Source organism: Capsicum annuum, chromosome 5 (genome assembly GCF_002878395.1).
Source record: "Capsicum annuum cultivar UCD-10X-F1 chromosome 5, UCD10Xv1.1, whole genome shotgun sequence".
Classification (NCBI taxonomy): domain Eukaryota; kingdom Viridiplantae; phylum Streptophyta; class Magnoliopsida; order Solanales; family Solanaceae; genus Capsicum; species Capsicum annuum.
This window is the reverse complement of record NC_061115.1, coordinates 42,886,055-42,892,849: the sequence shown is the minus strand read 5'-3', so window position 1 is coordinate 42,892,849 and position 6,795 is coordinate 42,886,055. Positions and strand designations below refer to the sequence as shown.

The 6,795-nt window shown below is 30.7% G+C and overlaps 1 long non-coding RNA gene across 1 annotated transcript; it reads left to right on the top strand.

The window, feature by feature from the left end:
• Positions 1 to 260: 260 nt before the first annotated feature.
• On the top strand, positions 261 to 3,974 carry LOC124898882. Its single transcript, XR_007055687.1, has 2 exons — positions 261 to 996; positions 2,933 to 3,974. It is a non-coding gene; the product is annotated as an uncharacterized LOC124898882 (long non-coding RNA).
• Positions 3,975 to 6,795: the final 2,821 nt, after the last annotated feature.

Here is a 6,795-nt window from a genome sequence, read left to right as displayed (position 1 = left end):
AAATTAAATTAGTCATTCGTTTGTTCCAAACCTTGATATAATTCAACTGATTTATTAAAATTGGCCATAATTGATATCAAATTAATCATAATCGCCATGCAATTCATCAATTGATATCCATTTGGCCTTTTATGAAATGGTCAAATTTTCACCATCTATCCAATTTAAAGTTGGGCCAGCCTAACCCGTTCCCTAACAACAATCAGCAACCCCCTTTAATCATACTAGGCCCAAAATAAAACCCAAACTAACAACGACATAAACTAAGCCCATCTATAAATCCTCTTTTCTCTTATCTGCGAACAACAACAAAAGCACGAACAATTGCGTACAAACATCAACAATAATTTCACGTAGCCAAACTCGATCCAATCAACAACCCAATACCAACAACCCACAATCAACTCATTTTCAATCTCTTTCATGCATCCCATGCGGATGTTGTATGAGAAAGATGTCAAGAATTCTCTAGAAGTGCTTAGGTGTTTCCCCTAACGGTTTGGTTTCGCGAATCTTAGATGAATTTGTACGAATTTGTACATGTTTGGTGGATTCTCATAGGTTTACAAAGGAATTTTGAATTAATTGAAAAAAAATCCAAGTTGATAAAGGATTTGGAGAGGTAACCTTATTAGGAGTTCAAATTTTGAATTCTATCTCCAAAAAATTCCCCAAATTACCCCCCCAATTTTAATTTTTTCCACACCAGTTGAAACCCTAAAATAAACCCTAGCCTTTTCTCTATAAAAAGGTTAGTTTTGGGAGAAAAAAGGGGTCCGAAAAAGAGGAGGAAAAAATTCCTTTGAAAACAAAAAATAAGAGAAAATGAGGAAGGAAAAAAGGGAGAAAAATTGGTTGCAAGAATAGAAAAGAATTTTTTAGTAAAAAGTTTAGGAAAAGAAGTCGGCTAGTCAATATTTTCGTAGCGGTGTTGAATTTTCCAGTGGTGGTGAAGTTCAAAAGAGCTCGAAGTTCTATTTTGCTGCTCCCAAACAGGTAACACTCTATTTTATTTATCTTTTGATTATTTCTCCTTCATCTTCCAATTCTGTGGTGTATTAGTGTTTTGTTATTGATATGGTATGCTAGGATTATTTGCTGTAGAGGTCTTGTAAGACCATTGGATATGTTTGCTGAAGATATTGCTTATCATGTGATTATGTTTGATGTCAAACTGCCGATTTAGTCATTAAATCTTTCGGCTTGAGTCTCATTTGCCTGTATCAGATTTATAATCTATTAGTTGATTTTTAACAAAGCTATTTAGCCTCCAATTTATAGATTTATATTGGTATTGCTTGTGGGTTTGATCCACCGATTCACTTCGGGATTCTGGTTTAAATTTTTGCTTTACTGGCTAGCTTGATGGTGTCTTGTTTGAGTCACGGATTTCTATTTAGCTAGTAACATCACTAGCAGGAATATTTTATGATTTCCTCTAGTTTCTCCAATGTCAAAAGAGAATGACCAAAATATGTCCGATAATAAAGTTACCAGAAAATCCCATGATTCTTCGAGGACTATTTTGGCTATTAAACTCATGCTGAATTTGTTAGAAAGAGGATGAGGATGAAAATAATATCCCCTGCCACTCCCCCTTCTTTAATTTGTTGGTTGCGCCTATTTTGGTCCCAAAAAGTCAAATATAGATTCTTATTTTCCCTTAGGTTTATGTTTCAAGATGTTGACCGAGTAAAAAGATGAATTTGATGTTGTCCTGTTGAACTACTGAAGATTTGAATATGCTTATTTGGAGAATCCCATAATTTTTTGTGTTGTCATAATTTTATACATGTAATTCGCGCTTGGACTAAGGATTCCTAAAGACTTTTATTGAATAGAAACGTCAAGGAAAGAGGGATAAAGTCACATTTTTTTGCTTTCAAAAGCCCAGTTAAGAGGTGGAGTTGAGCGGCATGATGGTCTACCTCCATCTTTGAGAACCTATTAATGAGGCCCTCTTTTGAACCTTTAGGATTCCTAAATGCTCTTATTTTTGCTCGATTAGCATGTAGTAATACCCTCAAGCACCCTATGGACTTACATACAAAAGGGGTTTATTAGGGTGCGCTTTCGGAAACGTTCTCTGTATAGGGATTTCTTTTTTTTCAAAGTTTTCCTTTATATCCATGATTATGTTCTTTCAATCCTCACAGTCGCTCCACAAGCTTTAACTTGGAGATCAATTTCTCTACCATCCTTTAAGTTCAAATCTGGTTATTGGTTGTAAATCTTAGTTTTCTTTATTACTTTACATTAATCTGGAGATTGATTCCAGTTCCTTTATTGTTCATAAGCTTTAAATTGGAAATTGATTTGCATCTTGATTCCTCTACTGTTCGTTGAGCTTGAATCTGGAAGTTGGTTTGTCTTAGTTTCTTTTATCTTTCTTTGAGTTCAATTTGAAGATTGATTGTGCCTTTCTGCATTATCTTCCATAAGTTTTTTCTTTATATGGGAAATTGATTCATAATTTGGTTTCCCTGCTGTTTTAATTACCCTGGTTTTTTGTTGATGTTATGACTATATGAGCACAACTCATTATTTATTAATTGACTCTTAATCATTAAATATCTAAGTTGCATTGCTCCCTCTAGTCAATCATACATCAGTCTCTTCATTTTTTTCTTTAATTGAGAGCACGTCAACTATTATAATTTCTCTTATCTTGATTGGATGGTTATTCGAACGAATATACATACTTTGTTTTCTTGATCATTATTACAATCCCGATTACTTTTTTTATAGTCATGAATCGATATAATTGTTTCCCACTTTGGTAAATTATGTGTTGGCTTATTTTACCCTTTCTCTTTTTCTTTCTTTTGTCAACCATATATTAATGTGTTCTTTCCCTTCTTTCTTTGCATGAAAATCCTTTGAGTCCTGCATGGACTCATTCCTGTTGCATATTTTCCATGAGCCAATAAAGCCACCCTTTGCGGGTCGATTTCGGAGTTTAGTTAAAAGTGATCCATGGTATATGAATACGATGAGATTAAAGAAGAAGAAGAAGGGGTTAAAATCCCATATTTGAAGTAGCTAAGAGACTTGACGGTCTTATTTATTTATTTATTTATTTACTTGTTTGTTGTCTCATGTATTCACTTATTTGTTGTCTTAGTCTTTTTTTCTTTATTTATTCATTTGGGCCTTGAAGCCAAAGTTGTAAATTTAATAAAGGTGGAGCAGATTTCAGTCCAACAGGCCTGAAAAATTAGTTTAGGACAGGTTACGGGCCAAATCTCAACATTATATTAGGACAGATGCAAGTGAGCCAAAAAGCCCAACTAGACTAGGACAGGATCCGTCGACTTGGGCCCAATGGCCTATGTCTTATATTTTCTCCCCTTCCTCTTTTACATGCTTTGTTGCTAGTTTGTTTAGATTTAGTTAAAATCCCTACTAAGTCGTCCAAACCTATTTTTACACAACTTTTTCCTAAAATCAATCACTTTTGAAAAATCAATCTTTTTAAGTCAGTACAAGATATTTTCAAACAGTTCGGATAACCGTAAGTTAGCAGACGTTTTAGGTGCCCTAAAATCTTCCTAAAACATTAATAGGAACCGCTTACCTAGAATCTCTAAAGTTTAAATGATTTTTCTGTTTTGAATAGTTTAAAGTATCGTATAAAGATTTTCTTAATTCCTTTTCAAATAAATTAAATGACGACTCTTAAAAGTCAAAATTTCCACAAAAAACAATATCTGTTAATTGATATTCAATATGAATGCTTTTGCAGGTCAATTCTACACCAATGTGAGAAGCTAGTAGTGTGTAGACTTGGTTATACGATTCATTTATGCTCAACAATACTGCATCACTGATGTAATCTTCATATTGTTGTTCATATGTCCATCTACCAGAGTGTTTAACGAGAACAAGTATGTTTTCCATTTTCAATGTCCAAAACACTACAAATCTATAAATATAACTTCAATTATTAAATACGTACTACATATAAAAAATCAGTCATATATACAAAATTGGAAGACGAATTCCAACGAAAACTAATCTTTTATTTGAATACTATGTATCCTCGTCTTAAATTCAAATTTAACGTATAACAATTGTAATTTAGTTTTATAAATACATAACAACAAAGACTACTCTGAATTTGGAAAAAAATCACTGCTCAACTTCTGAAATAAATGAATGTTACGAATGAGTTATACATTTTTCATATTTTTTTGTAATTATATTTTATGAAATTCACAAACACAATCAAATTTGGTTATCAATACCTGTAATTGAAACGTTGTATTTTCACTATCTTCTTCAAAATTTTAGGCGACCATCAATAGTATTGGATGCGCTGTGTTTTTTGAATTTGATTTGAGTTGCTGATTATGGAAAATGTTTTTTGAATTTGAATTTGATTTTAGTTGCTGATTTGAATTAATGTTTTTGAATTAAATTTATGTTTGTGGTAAAAAAAAGAGTCATATAAGATAAAGGAATCTGAGTAATTAAATGTGGCTTGAATTAAGGAACTGTTTCTTTCATTTTAAACTCTAACTGATTAGAGTTATATTAGGAATGAATTTTGTATATGTATTTATATAGCAACATTTTACTTAAATACATAATACAACTTGCTATTTTTTGTAATTTTAAAACTATTGCTATAAAAGTTATAATTAAGGCTCTATAGTTGCTATTTTTGAAATTTTTCCGTTATTATATATAGAGAGAATAATAAACTTTGTTGGTCCTCACAAGGCTATTTTAGTAATTTCAATTAATTTGTTAATCCAATAAATTTATGGCATGTAGTTGATGTAGATAAAACTACTTTATTTATTTGTTTGCCCAATGGGAATTTGTATGTGGTGTATCATAATTTGAGAAATCATTATTGTGTTTTCTCTTGAATTTTTAATTGTTTAACTATTTTGAAAAAAAAAATTAGGAGGAAATTACAAAGTGATGAATCAAAACTTCACCAATAAGGTGAGAGTCAAAGCTGAAATCAATTGAACTATTTAAATTTTTCTGTTGTTTAACTAATCGGTAAATCTCTTAACTAATTCTATAAGGTTATATTTATTTATGATAAACTGAGTAGGATTCTCAATATTTACTAATTACTTTTTAGGAATTGAATAAAAAAAATTTATGGACAATTGTATCTTGCTTTTGAAGTTATCAATAAAATATTTCAAATATTGAAAGTTGAAATTATTGATAAAGTTAAAAATGAATATAGTGGTATCGATTTAGATCAGATTTTTTAAAAAATTTTTTATTGATTAATTGAAAATTAATATTCCTAGGCATAAATTAAATATAAAGAACTGATAGATTTTTTAGGTTCATTTTGATGAATTTTAGTTTTTCCCTTAATTTAAAGTAAAACAAAGCTTAAATTATCATATTAACTAACTTAAATTCTTTCCTTGTGAAAGAATTCTTCTCCAATTAATTTAAAATTTTAACAATAAATTCACATACACAAACATAATGAATTTTTAGTTTTCAAATTTAAATGTTTTTAACAAATCCACAAAAACTTCAAGCTTTTTCAAGCTTATCCATGGAGTTAATTAATTTTTCAATATCTACTGTTACTCACTTTCAATTCAAGTTCAAATTAATTCTAAAAAAATGAAAAGTTTAAATTGAGAAAGTGAATTAAAAAAATTAAAAAAGTAAATGGTGGAGGGCTCTAATGGTGCACACAAGAAGAAAGTTTTTTTTAGGGAAGGGAGGAGGGGGGGGGGGGGGGGGGGGGGAAGGGGGGGGGAGAAAGGGGGGGGGGGGGGTTTAGGGGGGGGTTTTTTTTTGGGGGGGGGGGGGGGGGGGGGGGGGGAACCCGTGCCCCGTATGAAGCAGGGGGGGAGGGGGTAGAGGGCATTTTTTATTTTTATGTTTTTAATTATTATAATATAAAATGACCCTCACTCGCACCCATGCGCGTGTAGTCACGCCCTTTGTCCACCTCAGCCAATTTTGTGCCACATAAGCTTAGTCAATGGTCGGAGGGGTTTAAAATTTTGTGTTTTGATGAGTTCAGGGTTCAGATAACAAAAGGATAAGTAGATGTGTTCACTTTACAAATTTGAACAAGTACACCACCAAACCAATTTGCCTTATATAAAATATTAGTTATTTGAGTTGGGCTCGAGCTTAGCACGCGTCTTTGTAAAACTAGTTAACTAGATATAAGGGAGAATCTCCCTTTTGGGTAGTCCTCACAAATTTTTTGGTACAATTAGATAGTCACACATGATTATTGTTTTATCCATACATGTTGTTACATTTGTCCTCATTTACTATTTTATAATATTTTTATTTGGATAATTAAACTATACATAGTAGTTTTTTAAAATTATTATTTATAAATATTTTCTTATTTCTTATTAGCTTACTTGTTTTTTTTTTTACTTATTGCTTATATTAAAAATTAGTGATTTTTCTTACTTATTTATTTTAGTAAATTATAAATATTTATATATTTTTTTTAAATTATGATCATTACTATTACCAAGTAATTAGATAAAGTATTAGTAGTCAAATTTAAATTTTAAAAGATGATTAATAAGGATAATTTTATTTGTTTTACTCTTAATATATTAAATTCTTAAATTTTTTGTCAAGCCAAAGAAAGAAGTAGAAAGGAATTGAGATTGTATCCTTTTCTCTATCTTTTTCATTTTGCTTGACCCTTATACTAAAAATAAAATTTTCTTTTTATTTATTATTTTAGAAAATAAGAGAGGTTTATTATGCTCTTCCAATACTACTCTTATCATTAAGTTACTATACCACATAAAAATTGTCAATCATATA